Raw genomic sequence first — 21,137 nt, 5'->3', positions numbered from 1 at the left:
AAACAATATATGTGGTAATTCAAATGAAAGTCCTCCATAGCCACAGTACTAAAACTTGGTTCAAGTCTCTAACTCAAGTGGTTAAACTCACATTTCTGTAGACTCTGATGTTCTCCATTGGCTGGTGTTATGTGCCCAAAGTGAGTTTTCCCTACCTCTCCTGCCCGGGAAGACGCTACTGTTAGCATACAATCCAGACCACGTTTATGTTTGCGCATGCGCAGTAGGGGTCAGAGTCCCATTTATTGTTTGTGCATGCGCAGTAGGGGTCAGAGTCTCCGTTATGTTGTACCTGTCAGGCTCTTCTCTGCCCTGACAAGCGGACGCTTAGGAAGAAATTATTGAAACTCTGCCCGCCGAGCAGAGCACCGAAAGGTGGTGCTGCTCGAGCGGGCCTGTGGACGCTGCATTGGCCCATCTTGCCATCGGCCCTTCTGGCATTTGCCAGAAGTGCCAGATGGCCAGTCCGGCCCTGGCTATATGTCTGCTAGCTGGGGGGGAGACAGGGGCTCTGCACTGGTTTGATGGTGCGCCCAGCATACTACAAGGTACAAGCTCCACCTAAAACTCTTTAGGAGCAAACGTCACATCTAAATCCACCTTCCTACCACTTTAGTTCCACCCCTTCCAATAAATAAACATTTTACTTTTTCTTCTTCTGTTTAATCTTATTTCTGACTCAAACAGATGAGTGTGACATTGGGGCTTTATTACATGTGTAAGTTTTACATGTACGAAGTTTTTTATTACATTGCTCCAGGGTACCTAGGAACGCAGCGCGGCAGACTGGCGGTGATCAGCCACATCCAGTATAAGAACCTCTGTGATACAACAGTTTCCTTGCCCAGTGCATCGTCTAAAAGAAATAAGTAAACAGAAAAAGGATAGTGTGCCCCCTCCACAAATCCTCACCAGCCTCAATGCCCCTCTGCCAGGTATGTTTCCGCTATACCAGGGAGGTCAGGAGCGTGCCATCCCCAGGCTGGTCAGCGCAGGACTGATACCGGTATCGGTACAAGAACGGTTGGTCTAGTGCCACTATTGTTCTGAATGGTCTAATCCCGGGGTCGGCACTGCCATTTCCAGCAACCCCCTGCTGGCAATTTGCGCATGTGAAGTGAAGCCCGTTTGCACGTGCACCCCTGGCACGAGTCGCCTATTCCGATACCTGCTCTGTTCAGAGTGGGGACACGGAGACTAAGGGACAAGGTGCCCATCCACACTTACTGTGCTTCGATGGCTCTGTCCAATCCCACTATAGTTCTATTATTGTGAATGTTCTAACGATCTGCACAGATCATTTTTATCCCCATCCAGTATTAGGTTGGACTTTAATGTTTGCAAATTTTCTGGGACATTCAACAACCCACGAAATTAGGCGCAGGCTGATGTGACACGTGGCTTAGAAGTAGGCGTTACTGCGCACGTAATGATGCATTGCGGGTCTGCATAAATGGCCCACAGTATTTAAACATTAATGACGCTATTTAGAAAAATGCTGTTGCCCGTTTCTTTATTCCAATGAGCAAGATCCATTTCACCAAAACGTTCAATAAGCACAGATAATCTTTATACTGAATGTTGATATTATTGCTTTTCAGCAGTTGGGGCAGAATTTTTACTATATACTTAGAAAGCGACATTTTCATATGTGAAACAACGTGTTCAGAATTACACAGCCCCACACAGCATAAGATAAACACAGCGTGTTATAGAAAAGACTGACCATGCACAGCATTACTCCCCAGTAATATCACTGGTCATGCCGTATGCCTCACTGAACCCATTGTTACAGAACATTAATGTTACCTAGGAAACCGCAAACCACTCGCTGATTACTGTAAGCTGTATGTTTCTGCACAATCCCCTTCATCTTCCTCTCTATTCCACAGGCACAAGGATTGTACATTTCTATCTATTATCAATGTAACTAAACGTACAGTGCATTCATTATTAAACATCTATGTGGGTGCTTTTATATGTGTATTTGCAAATGTCATATTGGAAATTTAGAAGGGGCGGTAAGGAAAATGTAACTGAATGGGTGGGGCCACCAAAGCTTTAGGGAACGTGATAGGTTTAAATTAATTTTAGTCTTAATTTCATACTTGCCTAGTTTTAGGCACTGAAGTCCGGGAGGTCCCGGACAGGGGGCGTGACTAGAGGGCGGGGCGCGGTCAATCGCGTAATTTTGACCCTGCCCACCCGTGTCGAAAATTATGTTTTGATATGGGGGCGGGGCCAAAATAACGCGATTCACCGCAAATCGCATTATTTTGGCCAGGTATTTGCCGCATGCGGGAGACTTGCCTGCCCTCCCGAGAGTCCGGGAGACTGACCTGGATTTCGGGAGTCTCCAGGACATTCTGGGAGAGTTATTTAGTAACATATTAAGTGATTCTAGGCTGTCCCCCAGCTCCATACCTCCCAACATTTCAATTCCCAACATCGTGACAAGATGGAGGGCGTGGTCGCTCCCCCAGAGGATTGCCTAGTGCTGTAAAGTACTAGGCTGCCCCTTAAATACCTCCCTTCCCCTCCTAACAATACAGCACTTACCAGTTGCAGGTACACTATGCATGTCCCCGGGCAGAACAGAGCCCTACAATCGGAACAGTTGGGTGGTAAGTCCATCTCTCTCATGTCTCACATACATAATGGGACACACAGCAGATACTGAGAAATACGTCCAATATACACAAATACATAGAATTACATCCAGTATGCAGAACTAGGGCAGTGGTTCTGTGCAGGTTACATCAATATATTGTTTAAAGGATAAAGCACGGTCAGCTATATACCCAGGACAGATCCCCTCTCCCCATCGCCACCTAAATCTGTCTCTATCACTAAAATATATGTTGTATGATCAAACTTGCCTGTCTGTCTGTGTCCTGAGATGGATGCTGAGACTGGCCATCAGTAATGAAGAAGAAATATACAGGAGCACTCCAGGCTTGTTCAATCTACTGAGGAGAAGATCCTAAATAGACCTTTCCCCCAGAACATCAGTTTCAGGTGACTTAACTTCCCAGTGTGTCTCTATTACTGACTGAGTTATATTAGATGGCAGACATTTTTTTGGAGACCAAAATGCACTGGGGCCTATGCAAATAGCTCACCCAGTATGGTTTCTGCATTAGGGACATATTTACCTGTGGCTATTGATTACCGAGTGATGAGAAGTGCAGGTATAGCATACTGATCTATACTGACATGACATAACTATACGTATACACGGGCTGCCAATCACAAGTGATTTCCCGTGATTGCCACCTGTGATTGGCTGGCTGGTGAAGGAGACTCACAGTTACTCTGGGCATTAGACATTTCACATTGGTCAGTCGTAGTGAACACTATGGGTGGGGGCTTTTTCTCCTGGGGCCATCACATTCCTTTAGGAGTGGTTCCTTTTTGAGACACAACAGATAAAGGCTTTTCTGTCGTTTTTAATTAATTTCAAGTTTATTTTAAAATTGTGTCTTTTTTTTTGTATTCTTAGGAACCACTGTCCATTCTACTGAGACCACTGGGTGGCAAAGCAGCCTCATCAGGGGTCCCAATCTTTATAATAACCCCTTTTCTTTGCATCGATAGTGGGGTTTGGGAGGGGGGTAGACGCCGTTTTTTGTGCCCACCCCTAGCTCACATAGAGGCCTATGATGGAGGTGCAAGGAATCCACATGTGGCCTAATGGAAACTGAGGGGCTAATTCATTAAAGAGCAAAAATCACTATTACTGGTGAAAACAGGCGTGTTCTCTGGTGATAGGGCTTCTGTAATGCTGGAAGTGTACATTGTGTTGTGGTAGGAAGGGGCTGCCATTCCCAGATTGAACCCTAAAGTCCTGACCTGGAGCCTAGCAACGGGCGCGCATGCGCAGTCCAGCCGACAGAGCACCCGGAAGCTGTGGCCCGTTGCTAGGCGATGGGTGTGCACTGCTGGCACCAAAGAAGGCGCCTGTCCCTGCGGCAGAGAAGGGTGACAAGCACGGTGTCTGACAGGGAGGCAGACAGGAGACTTGGGGGTAGATTTATCAAATCTTCTAAAAAGTCAAAGTGATGGTGTTGCACATTGTAGCTATAAAATCTCCACCTTCCTTTGTGGAAGGTTCCATGAATCTACCTCGTAAGTAACAGAGGACCCTGTCCATGAGAGCTTACAGTGGTTGTCGTGGGGGGTATATGGCAGTATAGCCGCCACTTCTCCTACTGCCTTCATTGTAACACTATCACATTCCAGTCACTTACATATCCATTCCATTTTTCATACCGCCATATTATATAGTGGTACTGTGTCTAGGGGGTTTGGGTGTGTGCATATTACATAGAGGTACTGTGTCTAGGGGTTGGGGTGTGTGTATATTACATAGGGGTACAGTGTCTAGGGGCTTGGGGTGTGTGTATATTACATACGGGTACTGTATCTAGGGGTTGGGGGGTGTGTGTGTATATTACATAGGGGTACTGTATCTAGGGGTTGGGGTGTGTGTGTGTGTATTACATAGGGGTACTGTGTCTAGGTTTTGGGGTGTGTATATTACATAGGCGTACTGTGTCTAGAGGTTGGCGTGTGTGTGTATATTACATAGGTGTACTGTATCTAGGGGTTGGGGTGTGTGTATATTATATAGGGGTACTGTGTCTAGGGGTTGGGGTGTGTGTATATTATATAGGGGTACTGTATCTAGGGATTGGGGTGTGTGTATATTACATAGGGGTACTGTATCTAGGGGTTGGGGTGTGTGTGTGTGTATATTACATAGGGGTACTGTGTCTAGGTTTTGGGGTGTGTGTATATTACATAGGGGTACTGTGTCTAGAGGTTGGGGTGTGTGTGTATATTATATAGGAGTACTGTATCTAGGGGTTGGGGTGTGTGTATATTATATAGGGGTACTGTGTCTAGGGTTTGGGGTGTGTGTATATTATATAGGGGTACTGTATCTAGGGATTGGGGTGTGTGTATATTACATAGGGGACCTGTATCTAGGGGTTGGGGTGTGTATATATTACATAGGGGTACTGTGTCTAGGGGTTGGGGTGTGTGTATATTACATAGGGGTACTGTGTCTAGGGGTTGGGGTGTGTGTATATTACATGGGGGTACTGTGTCTAGGAGTTGGGGTGTGTGTATATTACATAGGAGTACTGTATCTAGGGGTTGGGGTGGGTGTATATTATATAGGGGTACTGTATCTAGGGATTGGGGTGTGTGTATATTACATGGGGGTACTGTGTCTAGGGGTTGGGGTGGGTGTATATTATATAGGAGTACTGTATCTAGGGGTTGGGGTGTGTGTATATTACATAGGGGTACTGTGTCTAGGGGTTGGTGTGTGTGTATATTACATAGGGGTACTGTATCTAGGGGTTGGGGTGTGTGTATATTACATAGGGGTACTGTGTCTAGGGGTTGGGGTGTGTGTATATTACATAGGGTTTCTGTGTCTAGGGGTTTGGGGTGTGTATATTACATAGGGGTACTGTGTCTAGGGGTTGGTGTGGGTGTATATTACATAGGGGTACTGTATATAGGGGTTGGGGTGTGTGTATATTACATAGGGGTACTGTGTCTAGGGGTTGGAGTGGGTGTGTGTATATTACATAGGGGTACTGTATATAGGGGTTGGGGTGTGTGTATATTACATAGGGGTACTGTGTCTAGGGGTTGGAGTGGGTGTGTGTATATTACATAGGGGTACTGTATATAGGGGTTGGGGTGTGTGTATATTACATAGGGGTACTGTGTCTAGGGGTTGGGGGGTGTGTATATTACATAGGGGTACTGTATCTAGGGGTTGGGGTGTGTGTATATTACATAGGGGTACTGTGTCTAGGGGTTGGTGTGTGTGTATATTACATAGGGGTACTGTGTCTAGAGGTTGGGGTGTGTGTATACTACATAGGGGTACTGTATATAGGGGTTGGGGTGTGTGTATATTACATAGGAGTACTGTATATAGGGGTTGGGGTATGTGTATATTACATAGGGGTACTGTATATAGGGGTTGGGGTATGTGTATATTACATAGGAGTACTGTATATAGGGGTTGGGGTATGTGTATATTACATAGTGGTACTGTATATAGGGGTTGGGGTATGTGTATATTACATAGGGGACCTGTATCTAGGGGTTGGGGTGTGTATATATTACATAGGGGTACTGTGTCTAGGGGTTGGGGTGTGTGTATATTACATAGGGGTACTGTGTCTAGGGGTTGGGGTGTGTGTATATTACATGGGGGTACTGTGTCTAGGAGTTGGGGTGTGTGTATATTACATAGGAGTACTGTATCTAGGGGTTGGGGTGGGTGTATATTATATAGGGGTACTGTATCTAGGGATTGGGGTGTGTGTATATTACATGGGGGTACTGTGTCTAGGGGTTGGGGTGGGTGTATATTATATAGGAGTACTGTATCTAGGGGTTGGGGTGTGTGTATATTACATAGGGGTACTGTGTCTAGGGGTTGGGGTGTGTGTATATTACATAGGGTTTCTGTGTCTAGGGGTTTGGGGTGTGTATATTACATAGGGGTACTGTGTCTAGGGGTTGGTGTGGGTGTATATTACATAGGGGTACTGTATATAGGGGTTGGGGTGTGTGTATATTACATAGGGGTACTGTGTCTAGGGGTTGGAGTGGGTGTGTGTATATTACATAGGGGTACTGTATATAGGGGTTGGGGTGTGTGTATATTACATAGGGGTACTGTGTCTAGGGGTTGGAGTGGGTGTGTGTATATTACATAGGGGTACTGTATATAGGGGTTGGGGTGTGTGTATATTACATAGGGGTACTGTGTCTAGGGGTTGGGGTGTGTGTATATTACATAGGGGTACTGTATCTAGGGGTTGGGGTGTGTGTATATTACATAGGGGTACTGTGTCTAGGGGTTGGTGTGTGTGTATATTACATAGGGGTACTGTGTCTAGAGGTTGGGGTGTGTGTATACTACATAGGGGTACTGTATATAGGGGTTGGGGTGTGTGTATATTACATAGGAGTACTGTATATAGGGGTTGGGGTATGTGTATATTACATAGGGGTACTGTATATAGGGGTTGGGGTATGTGTATATTACATAGGAGTACTGTATATAGGGGTTGGGGTATGTGTATATTACATAGTGGTACTGTATATAGGGGTTGGGGTATGTGTATATTACATAGGGGTACTGTATATAGCCTATATAGCCTATATACAGTACCCCTATGTAATATACACATACCCCAACCCCTATATACAGTACCACTATGTAATATACACATACCCCAACCCCTATATACAGTACTCCTATGTAATATACACACACCCCCAACCCCTATATAATATAGGGGTTGGGGGTGTGTGTATATTACATAGGGGTATTGTATATAGGGGTTGGGGTGTGTGTATATTATATAGGGGTACTGTGTCTAGGGGTTAGGGTGTGTGTATATTACATAGGAGTACTGTATATAGGGGTTGGGGGTGTGTGTATATTACATAGGGGTATTGTATATAGGGGTTGGGGTGTGTGTATATTACATAGGGGTACTGTATATAGGGGTTGGGGTGTGTGTATATTACATAGGGGTACTGTATATAGGGGTTGGGTGTGTGTATATTACATAGGGGTTGGGGTGTGTGTATATTACATAGGAGTATTACATTGCTGAGTAGAAGGTTTCCTCCAGCCCAGCACAGAGGTAATACTGGAACACTACAAATCCCGGCATGCATAGAGACAAAGTTACCGGTCATACGTAGCCCGCGCAGTGTCTGCCGGGAATTTTAGTTCTCTTGCCTGACAGGTTCTTAGAGGGAGCGGTCCGGGGAACTACATCTCCCAGAAGTGCCTGCGGCGGCCGAACCCCAGACCAGAGCTGTACACGCTGCCCGACAGCTGCTAAGAACCATGCCGCGGGCCCGACGGAGCAACGCGGCCACCAAGAGGGGCAGTGCCAGCCGTGGTGAGACCTGCTGGAGGGGGATACAGTACAGCTGGCACACCTGAGGACACGGGAGGGGGCACACCTAGGGCACAGGAGTGAGGGACTCTGAGGGGGCAAAGGGGTTACACCTGAGGACACGGGAGGGGGCACAGCTGGCACCGGGGGTGTGGATATAGGAGAGCCCAGCATGTACCTGTAGCACAATGTGCTGATGCTTTACTGTCAAATGTAACATATGTTGTGGTTATGCCAATTCCAGTGACCTCACTGACTCATGAGTCCCTATTAATGTACACTGTATAGCGTTAGAGGTAGCACAGAGCTGTAATTCTAGTTCCTGGGGCGAGAAAGACAAATGCCGCCTCACTAGCCCTCAATTTTAATCAAATTAATCTAAAATATTCCTAACTTGCGCCGCCTTCAGTGTTGTGCCCTGGGTGGTTGGCCATGTCGCACAGCCCTAGTTACGGCCTTGCGGTAGCATTCCTATTAGTGTACGCCGCGCGGGGTCAGAGGTAGCGACCCTGTTGGTGTACGCCGCGCGGGGTCAGAGGTAGCGACCCTGTTGGTGTACGCCGCGCGGGGTCAGAGGTAGCGACCCTGTTGGTGTACGCCGCGCGGGGTCAGAGGTAGCGACCCTGTTGGTGTACGCCGCGCGGGGTCAGAGGTAGCGACCCTGTTGGTGTACGCCGCGCGGGGTCAGAGGTAGCGAACCTGTTGGTGTACGCCGCGTGGGGTGTATGGAACGTGTTATACACTGCATGGGGTATTTAATACAGGTTGTACACAGTATCACTATTAATGTACACTGTATTGGGATGTACAGTACAGGTTATATGTACAATTGCTATTAGTATACAATGTTTGAAGTGTACGGTGCAGATTATACAATGTTTGAAGTGTACGGTGCAGATTATACACTGTATTGATATTAATATATACTGTATGGAGGTGTATAGTATGTTATATTCACGATATGACATGTATACAGCGGCGCACGGAGGATTGTCGGGGGGAGGGGTTTCCCACCGCCGACCCAAAAAAAAAGCAGAGAGAGAGCGGTCCGTTTCGCCAGCGCTGTCCTATACAGCAGCCGCGGCGCTGTCTAAGAAGCGTCTGCGGCGGTGCTGTATACAATACAGCACCGCTGCGGACGCTTCTTTGACAGCGCCGTGGCTGCTGTATAAGGCAGTGGCCACTTAGTTAGCGCAGGGGGGGGGGGGTTTCTAGAGACTCAGAAACCCCCCCTGCGTGCGCCACTGGTATAGTAGACATTATATGCAATATTACTATTCATATACATATAGGTTATAGATAGTAAGGGTGTTAATATACAGGGTGATTCAAAAGTCGCAGTACACCCTTTTATTTCAAAAACTACAGGAAATTGGGAAACCTGAATACTCCAGTAAGGTATGGGTGACGTGGTCTATCTTTTACTGTATGTACCAAACATGGGCGCCATCTTGAAATCGGCCAATCGTCCCAATTCCTGTAGAGTTTTTGAAATAAAAGGGTGTACTGCGACTTTTGAATCACCCTGTACATTGTAAGGGTATACAGTGCAGGTTATATGTAGTGTTGCTATTAAAATACACACTGGTGTGCAGTATACATATACGTGTATTTTACTCTAGTCTGTACCTACAAAATTATTATGGTTGAGTCAGTATATAAGATCTATATAAATGTGTCTACTTCTCTTGTCTATGTATAATGTTGTATGTCTCTGAACTGCTCTATATACCCTTTCTTTTCCAAGTAAACCCTTGTTACCTCCTCTGTTTACCTCCCTCCACTCTGTGGCTCTGCCCCCCACCTCCCCTGCCCCTGCAGGCTCTCTGAGACAGGAGCTGTTGCATCTGAAAGTTTCGGACAAACTGAACCAGCTAAAAGGTACATGATGTGCCGGCATGGCTCCCCGCTCGCTTCCTCTGCATGTCCTCACGTCCCCGCTGCAGCAACATAAATTGTGTGAATAGTAACAGCTGCCTGTCACATGCCCTTGTGCCCTGCAAGGTGAACAAATACAGAAATGCATCGTGGGCTGATTCTGTCTTTGTGCCAGAGCAGGGAGTTGTGTTGGCAATGGATCTTTATGCAGACACAGGGATAGTACCTGGACATTTAGTGACGCACAGTGCGCCATGGGGTTAGAGGAGAACTCTTGTGAAGCTGCAAGTTCCAGCAGAGCCACAGGTTGCTGAGCCAGATGTTTAATAAAACGCTTCATGGTTAGGATATATAATTTACTTACATATTCTAAAAAGAAACTTTTTTCATGGTCCCATAATGATATAACGTCATAGCCTTTCTGTGTAGTCAGCTGAATCCTTTCTCCACTTGGTGTATTTATGGAAGATTGGAAGCTGCCATAAGTATATGTGTTGTGAGGCCAATCGTAGGGGCAGATCACTGTTAGGGGGTAATGCTTACATTCTCATGTAACTTAGAATCATTAAAGAGTTCACACAGCTGCTACATTCCTGATTTGTCATTAGATCCCTTGGTAAATAACTACAATAATTTCCTCTAAATCGGCTTCCTTATAAAGGAAGATAGGATAGTGACAGGGGGGCTGTCTGGTATTAATAGTGCACCCCCCCCTTTATCATTGTCTTAGCTTCCAGTTGTGCACAGTAATACGACGCGCGTAGGGATTTGTCTTCCCCAACAAAGTACGATCCATTGCAGATATCTTACATTTAGAAGGAATATATAGAACTACAACTATTTGAATATATCTATACATAGTGTGTGTGTAAGAATACGTGTATTGTAGTAGAAAATAACCATCGTTGAAAAATGATTACAGTTTTAGAGAACAGGTAGGGAAGCAATGTATTTTTTTTTTTTTTTTTATAAACAGTTTTTTATTGAGGTATACAATATTACATATACAATTGGATGCATTATGAAATAAATACATATTTTCACATTTTTTCAAACAATTCAATAAGTCATTAACATGCCCAATCTCCCATTCCCAAACAATCCATCTTGTCTAGGACTTAACCATTAGAAGGTGGAGATAAGTCAATCGGAGGGTCCGCTGAGACCATTCTTAACCCGTACCACTCAGTATTGTGGAAGCTATTCCAAAGTTGTGTACGTGTGATACGGGGTAAGAGAGTTATAAAGCTCTCCCATGCGTCAAAGAATTGCTTTACTCTAACCTCTTTCTGCAAAGACGTCTCTATCCAATCCATTCGGAATATGTGATAGAGCTTTTCTTTAAAAAGGGAAAACATAGGAGGGGAATCCTGGGCCCAGACCTGGAGTATGCTCTTCCTGGCCGCAGCAGAAACTGCTAATAGTAGTTTCTTGCATACTTTACTAACTTTGCAAGTATTTGGAAGTATTCCGAATATCGCCCATTCCGGAGATAGAGGCGCATAATTTACCAGGTGTGTATTAGAAAATCTCCAAATCTGGGTCCAGAATCGTTTAATTGGGGGACACTCCCAAAAACAGTGTGTCAAATCCGCTCTCGGAGACCCACACTTCGGACAACAGTGTGATTCTGATAGACCTATCTGAAATCGACGAGATGGAGACAGATATGCCCTATGATAGATATTTAGGAACATTTCTGTGTAGGTCATGGCCGGTAATATTTTAATGGAATTGGTCAGTGCCTTTAAAAGAACCTCTGGTGTCAGGTGAGGAAATTGTTCCTGCCACAATGAAAGGCCAGTTTTAGAATGGTTATAGTCAAATTTGGTACGTAATAGGGAATAATGCTGTGAGATGGCTTGACGGGTCAGGGGAGGTCTCGAAAGCATAGCCTCCAAGGGATTATCCCAATCCTCCGGAGAGATTTTACTTAGTACTGTATTAATGTAATGTTGGCATTGAAATATTGCTAGATGATAAGGGGCTAGTTGTGGATAAGTAGAGCTTATTTGAGTATAGGTCATAGGTTTTCGCGTACTTGTATCAATTAATGATCTTATCTTAGTAATTCCTAATTTCGCCCAGTTAGTAAATGGGAAGGAAGCTGATCCGTCCTGAAAGTTAGGGTTGCCTAACAATGGGAGGTTCATTGAGCTATAAGGGCTTAGATGGTATATGTGGCGAAGCTTATGCCAAAGTTTACGCACAGTATACAAGATTGGGTTGTTTATAGTCTGAATTGGAAGTTCTTTTTCATGTAGATGAATAAAGGCTAATAAGCTAAGGTTAGGGATAAAATTCTGATCTAATGTAGTATTAGTATAAGTATCCGTGTTATGCAACCAGTCTTTAAGGTGTCGCAATTGGGCCGCTTGGTTATATTTGATAGCATTTGGTAAATTCAGTCCTCCTCTATTTTTTGACTGTTGTAATTTGATCAACCCAATACGCGGTTTTTTGGAATTCCAGATAAAACGTCTAAATTCTGTATCCAATTTCATTGCATCTGATCTGGTCAATAATAAGGGTAAAACTTGTAGTGGATACAATAGTTTAGGAAATATGATCATTTTAATTATGTTTATTCTACCTCCATAGGAGAGGCAGAGATGTTTCCAACCTTTCATCTCATGTTCCATTACATTTATCACCCTAGAGATATTAAGGTTATACAGAGAGTGAATATCTCTCGGTAGCTGGATGCCCAGGTATGGCATGGCCGACCTTGCCCATGTAATGGGAATATCCCGTGCCCATGTTGGGACTATGACACCCTTTCCCAGATACATAGCAGTAGATTTTTCAAAATTGACAGAGAACCCAGAGACAGAACCAAACTCCACTATTCGGTCCATTAGGGATCTAAGTGAGACTTCAGGATTAGATATGTAGATCATTACATCATCAGCAAAAGCTGTAATTTTGATTTCCTGATCTCCAATCCTTATTCCCTCCAGTTGCGTCCAGTTTTGCAAGACTCTAAGCATAGGGTCCAATACCAAATTAAAGAGTAATGGAAAGAGTGGACATCCCTGGCGAGTACCTCTATACATTTCCAGTGGGGAACCCGTGACACCATTGACCAATAGAGATGTTTTAGGGGAGGTGTAGAAAAAGGCTACAAGTGCTCTAAAATCAGTGTCAAAGCGCCTACATGAGAGAATTTCGTTTAGAAAAGGCCATGCAACAGAATCGAAAGCCTTTTGAGCATCTAAACTAAGGATCATGTTTGAGGTGGAATTTACACTTGAGGCCACAATCGCTGATATGGCTGTCCTAATACCTTTGACCGAGTGGCGTCCTGCTACAAATCCCAGCTGATGGGATGTTAACAACCCAGGAAGGATACTTTGTAAACGGTCTGCCATGATCTTTGCTAAAAGTTTGTAATCTGTGTTTAAAAGAGTAATAGGGCGATAAGATCCTTCAATCATAGGGTCCTTACCTGGTTTAGGGATAAGGACTGTATGGGCTACATTAAACGATGGGTATACAGGACGTTCCCTATGTATCATTGAAAACAAATCTGCTAAAACATGAGCCAGATCTCCTTCTAGGATCTTATAATACTCTGCCGTAAATCCATCTGGGCCTGGTGTTTTATTGAGTTTCAAATGCTTGATTGCAATCTCTACGTCTCGGGAAGTGATATCTTTTGCCATAACATCTCTCTGTTCTGGTGTTAATGAAGGCAATTTGGCCTCAGTCAAAAGTTTGGACATTAGCTGAGGATTTGGTATAGAGCCCTTGTATAAGGCCGAGTAGTAAGCCTGGAAGGTTTCTAATATATCTTCCGATCTGGTAAGAATCTTAGAAGAATTATGGGCTTTAAGAGCAATTATGTGACTTTTACGTTTCTGAGGTTTGGTTATATTTGGTTATATATTTGGTTATAATTATAGGTTATAATTTATATATTATATTTTGGTGTAATTTGCCAGCTTTATTTCCCCATCTGAAAAATTTATTTTTTGAAAAATCAATTTGTTGTTTTGCTTGGGAAGTCAAGAAACTCTCTAAGAGTTGTCTCGCCTCACGATAAGTAGACCATGACATATCCGACTGGTTGGAAGCAAACCTGGCATATGCCTCAGCCGATAATTTGCTCAAATTATCATAAATTTCCTTAGCCTTCTTACGATGCCTAGATACATACGCAATTATGTGTCCCCTCATAACTGCCTTTGAAGCGTCCCAGAATAGAATTTTGTCACCCCATTGGTCAATGTTATCATCTAGATATTCAGCCCATCTGTGTCTTAGAAATTGTTGAAAATGATCTGAATTGTATAGGTAAGTAGGAAATCTCCAGTGCCTAGACCTCCGTCTTGAGTTCGGATTTTGGATTGTAAGAGAGATCATTGCATGGTCCGAGATAACTATATCAGCAATATCTGCCCTACGAACCCACGGCATTAGGGTGTCCGTGACTAATAAATAGTCTATCCTCGAAAAGGATCCATGTACGCTAGAATAGAACGAATAGGATCTGTCTGTTGGGTTTAAGAGGCGCCACGGATCAACCATGCCACACCTGGACATCAGACCAAAAAAGCATTCCGAGGCCCTTGGGTTAGTTGTAGAAGATGCGTTTGACCTATCATATTTTGGATCAATAACGGAATTGAAGTCACCTGCTATCACAAGGTTAGGGGTGTCACGTTGTAGGACAAGTTGAATTAGAGACTGGTAGAAGTCACGTTGTGATCCATTGGGGGCATAAATATTCAAGAAGGTATATTTTTCATCATTAATTTGTAAAGAAATTAGTAGATATCGGCCCTCAGGGTCTATAACTGTATCTAAAACTGTATATTGGAGGTGTCTAGCTATTATTATGGCTACGCCTCTGGTTTTAGTTTTATATGAGGCCGAAATACAATCCCCAACCCAGCCTCCCCGCAAGATAAAACCATCATCCTTTCTCCAATGTGTTTCTTGTAGAAACGCTATATCTATATGAGCTCTTTTGAGGTGGGTAAGGACTTTTTTACGTTTAATAGGAGAGTTAAGCCCACCCACATTCCAAGATGATAAATTAAGGGTCTGTAGAGTATTAGGTTCCTGGGAATCCAGCTGTGTAGGTTGCATTCCTAACCAATACCCACAGTGGGGCAATTAGTCAAACCAAAGGTGTGTAGGGAGAGGTTGTAAACAAACCCCACCAAAACCATCATTAAGTAAACTTGATCCAAACCATGGGATTCACCACCCCACATTTGTAAAATGAGACATTGGATATTTAACCTTTTTGTGAAATATGAAAGCAAAGTATATAATGCATTATATTTTCTGTACCTCAAACTTTTTCTTATAATTTTCCTAACCAAATTTTGCGTGCGATCCCTGGAAGTATTACCAGAGATCACAGAACCTTCAACAATGAACATTTGTAACATAACTAAATACATACGCAGATACATGTGTATACATATAAGCAATGTATTTTTAAAGGACGTAAGTAGACACTGTTCTTATCCATTTTGATAGGTGATTAGTAATGCTGTAGATCAGGATTAGGCAACGTGCGATTCTGCAAGTGTTATGGAACTGCAAGTAGCAGCATGTCGGCCATTTTACTAATAATTTTTAGACTTGGTGAAAAAATAATCTTACCCCAATGGGTCTATTTATGAAGCAGTGAAGAGCCTAAAATGTGGCAAAATTGCCAGAAAAAGGGTCTGTCACTGATTCGTCCCATTTAATAAAATGCCTGCAGTGTTGTAGCGCAGTCCTATTGTCCTCTGTAGGACTGAACGAAGTCTGTGCATCCAGCTTTTCTTGCTTTTGCTTTGCTACTGCTAACTCTATAAGCGTAACGCCATCGGGACACTGGACTGCAGCCTTGCAGGATCCTCTTCCTTGGCTGCAGGATCCAACGAAATATCAGCACATGCGCAGTAAATGAACTCTGTCTCTTGAATGGAGCCTGGTCATCTCGCAACGAAACAAGACTTGTGTTGCAGAGGTTTTCCCACCGAAGAACGCTGGTCTGGAAAGTATTCTTAAATAGCGGCGGCCCCACTTTCTGTATCGCTGTGATCGCCCAATCTAAGGGTGCATGCAGCGTAAGCAAAAATATTACATTTTTCAAATTCTGAAATACAACTCTGCTGCTTACACAGTGTGTAGGGTGAACTTTGTCCTCAGTGCTCCTATTTCAGGAACGTTCCAATGACCTCAGTTTTCGGACAGCGCTGTCATGTTGTACACAGGTTTCCTGCTACTGACTGCCTGGGGCTGGGATCAGGGCTGTGAACGGGCCAATCCTGTGTATACAGAACATTTAAAGAGCGATTGCTGCCTAAAGTATGACCTGATCCAAAATAGACATTGTAATAAAATGTTTCTGTAAAACGTCCTATACCATGGCTGGCATTGTGTGGTGACCTTATTCCTTATATAAATGATATAATCCTAGAATACCTATACCTACCTATATCTTCTATACCTGCTAGGATTACCACAGTGTACCTGTAGTGTCCATAGATAGTCACAGGGGGGCTGTCTGGTGTTAATAGTGCACCCCCCCCCTTTATCATTGTCTTAATACTGTCCCTCAATGTCTGTGTATTGAGGATCTCCTGATACATCTGCAGAAATATTGTATATATTTTATTATAGTAGGTCTTATGTATAATCGGCTTCTATGTTCATCTTAGAGATTCTTTAAAGATGAAATCCTGTGTATTTAATGAACAGTTGTACATCATTCATGTAACACCTGGATATTGTCACCTAGAATATACCTGTCAGTCTGTTCCGCTACTTTCCTATAACCGTTACAAGCGTCATCCTCTCAACACTGCACCGAATGTACTACCTGACATTTGTGTAGACTATAATTCCATATTCAGTGTTTTAAACTCTGTGCTTTCCCCATATCTGACTTGCAGTGTGTAACTGTGTAGTCCTTATTATCAAGCAGCAGCATTAGTGTAGTACGTGTTCATCACAGCAGTGGTTGCTTTAATGCTTAATGTGGTATGTCCTGTGGTCATTGTCTGCATTAGTACTCATTGCGTTATGTACTGTGGTCATTACCATCAGCGGCTGTGTTAATGGTTAGTGCGGTACGCGCTGTGGTCGGGTACTTTGTGCATTATGCGCTGTGGTCATTAAGCGGTGTGGTTAAGCGCAGTATGTAGCGTCTCTCCTGATCCCCGCTCTCTGTTTCAGGCTTTCGCGGAGGAACACGCGCTGACTCTGAGGCCAGTGAGGATGAGGCCGCCAGCGATGTTCTCAGTCACTGCAGCAGCGCCAGTGAGACTGTTAGTGTGGCTGAAGAGGGCTCAGGTGAGTGTGTACGATGTGTGACAGTGTCTGTGTAACACATAGGGGCTTACATCCAGCGAGCACAATGGATCACAGACCATTATCACCTGGGTCTATATACATGGAATGTACATGATGTTTAAATGCGATCTGGCATCAATACTTTATTTTACAGTTTATCATTTTCTTAAGATTTTACTGCTCCAACTTTTATGTCCTAATGAGAGATTCTGAGACGGTGGTTTGTCAGCTGTTTTCTGTGTTTTTGTTTTTATTCTGTATGGAAAATATGGATGGAAACAACACTCAGATCATTTAACGCTACTTTTTGCCATTTTTGGGAATTCCATCCATGGTTCTTGTATATCGACAGCGGACACTTTGTTGTGCTGTGATAACATCTATATAAGTCCCAGCGACCCACCGCAGCTATAACGGGAAGTGTCCTGGCTTTACGCTGGTCGTAGGATCGGTAGTAGCTCTAGACACGTATGTAATCTGTGTATCTCTGACCTCCAGGGAATGACGTGCAGGATTGTCAGGCGTTACAGGAGCAACGGGGAAGATAAACTGAAGGAAGACATAGACAATCTCATGGATAAGAGGTGAGGGGGGGGAGAGCGGTGTGGTGAGGGTTCTTGCTACTGTGATTATCTGGCTGACCACTATTAATGCTTCTCACAGCATCAAGACGCGACTGACGGCTCTGGGCAACCTGCGCCTCGCTCTATCCTCTCAGGTCCTGGGAGACTTCCTCACAGAGAGACGCGTCACTCTCACAGATGCTCTGGAACGCTGTCTGAAGAAAGGTAAGTACTTCCCCATAGTCTATATACTGCATCACCAACCACCCAATATAGGGAGCTGGGAACCAGTGAGATTTTTGAGGCATGAGGCACCACTTTAACCCTTTTTCTTCTCTGGCAGGTAAGGAGGAGGAGCAGTCTCTGGCAGCCACGTTGCTGTCTCTTCTTTGTATACAGCTGGGTTCTGGCTCCGAGGGAGAAGAAGTCTTCCATTCTCTGAAACACATACTCATCAGCATCCTAACAGACTCCAGCGCAGGAGTGACTGCTCGGCAAAGTGTGAGTGCAGGCGGAGAAAACTTTGTATTGTCTTCTAGTTTATTGCCAGGTATATGAGATTACTCTCCCATACTGAGGTAAAGAAAATAGTCTGAACAAAACACTGCTAAAAACTATCCTGGTAAACTGACTGTAGCTTGAGAGAATATCAACCAAAACCTGCAGTCCTCTGTACAGTGGGGGTGGGGGGGGTCTCTGCAGTCCTCTGTATGGTGGGGGGGGGACTCTGCAGTCCTCTGTATGGTGGGGGGGACTCTGCAGTCCTCTGTATGGTGGGGGTGTGGGGACGACGACTCTGCAGTCCTCTGTACGGTGGGGGGTGGGGGGGGGGTCTCTTGCAGTCCTCTGTATGGTGGGGGGGGACTCTGCAGTCCTCTGTATGGTGGGGGGGGGGACTCTGCAGTCCTCTGTATGGTGGGGGTGGGGGACGACGACTCTGCAGTCCTCTGTATGGTGGGGGGTGGGGGGACGACGACTCTGCAGTCCTCTGTATGGTGGGGGGGGGACTCTGCAGTCCTCTGTATGGTGGGGGGGGACTCTGCAGTCCTCTGTATGGTGGGGGGGGGACTCTGCAGTCCTCTGTATGGTGGGGGGGACTCTGCAGTCCTCTGTATGGTGGGGGGGACTCTGCAGTCCTCTGTATGGTGGGGGGGACTCTGCAGTCCTCTGTATGGTGGGGGGGGACTCTGCAGTCCTCTGTATGGTGGGGGGGACTCTGCAGTCCTCTGTATGGTGGGGGGGGGTCTCTGCAGTCCTCTGTAGGGTGGGGGGACTCTGCAGTCCTCTGTATGGTGGGGGGGACTCTGCAGTCCTCTGTATGGTGGGGGGGGACTCTGCAGTCCTCTGTATGGTGGGGGGGGGTCTCTGCAGTCCTCTGTATGGTGGGGGGGGGGTCTCTGCAGTCCTCTGTATGGTGGGGGGGGGGGGTCTCTGCAGTCCTCTGTATGGTGGGGGGGGGGGGTCTCTGCAGTCCTCTGTATGGTGGGGGGGGGGGGGGTCTCTGCAGTCCTCTGTATGGTGGGGGGGGGGGGGTCTCTGCAGTCCTCTGTATGGTGGGGGGGGGGGGGTCTCTGGCAGTCCTCTGTATGGTGGGGGGGGGGTCTCTGCAGTCCTCTGTATGGTGGGGGGGGGGTCTCTGCAGTCCTCTGTATGGTGGGGGGGGGGTCTCTGCAGTCCTCTGTATGGTGGGGGGGGGGGGGTCTCTGCAGTCCTCCACATGGCAGCCAATAGTGGAGTCTTCCATATTGGGCTTGGGCTATGCTATAATGCCTTAGATTTAGTTTCTTTGGATTTGATAAGGTTTGGTGGATTTTGTTTGATATCATCCAACCACAGAGGTGATTTGTCACTTTGTATTAACCCATTTGAAGCTCGCCTCATCCTAAATACTTCTTATGTTTTCCAGTCTGGATACAAGTTGTTACATCAGATAAATCTATGTCTTTAACAATTGTTATTGGCCATGGAGGCCGCCATATTGAGGACAGAACATATTTTCAGGAGAATGCAATCTATCGAGACGCTAGGAACCAGTGACCTGACTGAGGCATAAGGCACTTGGTGGCTCAGTGATGTCACTAGTTCCTGGTGAATTAATAAGCTCTATATTAAATCCACAAATTGTCTGCCTCCATTATATGTAGGTGTTTGAGTCCACAAAGGGGCTTTCTGTCACGTTCCTGAACGGTGGAAAATATATGTAAATAATCATCATGTTTGTGTTCTCTTTCCTGTGTAACGTGTACCTCTGTTGTCTTACATTGATGCTGTATCCCTGCAGTGTGCTACCGCCCTGGGTGTATGCTGTTATATCGCTGCCTGCGGATGTAGAGGTGAGTCATTATCACATCTGGTCACTGTGAGCTTAGTGTTGTCTGCTCGCTATTACCTCCCCATAAGTCTGTGAGGATACCAGGACATTGGCAAAGGCACAGAGGAAAGTTCTAGTTTCTAGGGGTTCGGGATGACACCGGTAAGGAAAAGGTGTGGATACAAGTGTATCTGTATTACAGGTCACCCATTACACCCCGGTGTTCAATAACCCCAAATTGTTCATAAAGAAAATGGGGTTTTCTTTACCAGTCCAAGTTATAGGACAGCTGTAGATCATGTCCTTGGACTTGCTGATCATGGCCGCTTCGGCCAAGGCTCTCTACCTAGTTGTTAGGGGACCTGGTCCCCAGTCTCCCCTGTCGAGCAGGCTCACCCGCTGAGCAGATCCGCAAACCACTTCCGATGGAGCATAGATTCCCAGCAGTAAGCTAAGATGCTAAGATGGACAGCGGAAGAAGGAACTGGATCAGGAACCACATTGAAGCTGGTAGGAGACAGGACCCCTTAATACTAAGCTCAGCAGAATTCACAAACACCCTAAACTCTACCTGGAGATGTCAAAGATTCCTATGAGGATAATCCCACCCTGTGGGTGGGCCCAGGTCAGGGGCAGGTGGAGATGGGCAGGGATCAGGTTCCTCCTCAGGTGCTGGTTCCCTGCTGAGATGGTGCCTCAGTGTCTGCTAAAGTCCAGGAAAGAACAATGGAGATTTAAACTGATTAATGAACATCCTGACACCAGGTAATGAAGAGCAACTCCCCCATTTTAACACATGGCTTTTCTGATGTTGCAAGAGGGCTGCCCGCTTCCTGTTTGCACAGAGATGAGGGATGTAGGGCAGGAAATGAACAAATCACCCGTTTGTAGTCTACTGTATAACTGGTGTGGTGCATATATGTAACCCACCTGGGTTTATTTAAGAACGGGGGTGGACCTCTCTAATCCATCCTTCTGAAGTTTGCCCATAGTCCAAGAATACCCCGATGTGATTAATAAAAACTAAAGTCAATTACGTGGTTGATGTTCATTGCATTGTACAGAAACTTGTGTTTACAAGTTATTGGTCAATTAAAATCATACAAGCAGATTATAAAGAGTTCAGATTAA

General features: G+C 45.1%; 1 pseudogene; it reads left to right on the top strand.

Moving 5' to 3' along the window:
• The first annotated feature begins 7,756 nt into the window (after nt 1-7,756).
• Nucleotides 7,757-21,126, top strand: LOC142099909 (interferon-related developmental regulator 2-like; annotated as a pseudogene).
• The last annotated feature ends 11 nt before the right edge of the window (nt 21,127-21,137 follow it).

This window comes from Mixophyes fleayi, chromosome 8 (genome assembly GCF_038048845.1).
Source record: "Mixophyes fleayi isolate aMixFle1 chromosome 8, aMixFle1.hap1, whole genome shotgun sequence".
NCBI lineage: Eukaryota > Metazoa > Chordata > Amphibia > Anura > Limnodynastidae > Mixophyes > Mixophyes fleayi.
Note: the sequence above shows the minus strand (reverse complement) of the source record. Positions and strands in the feature narration are given on the sequence as shown.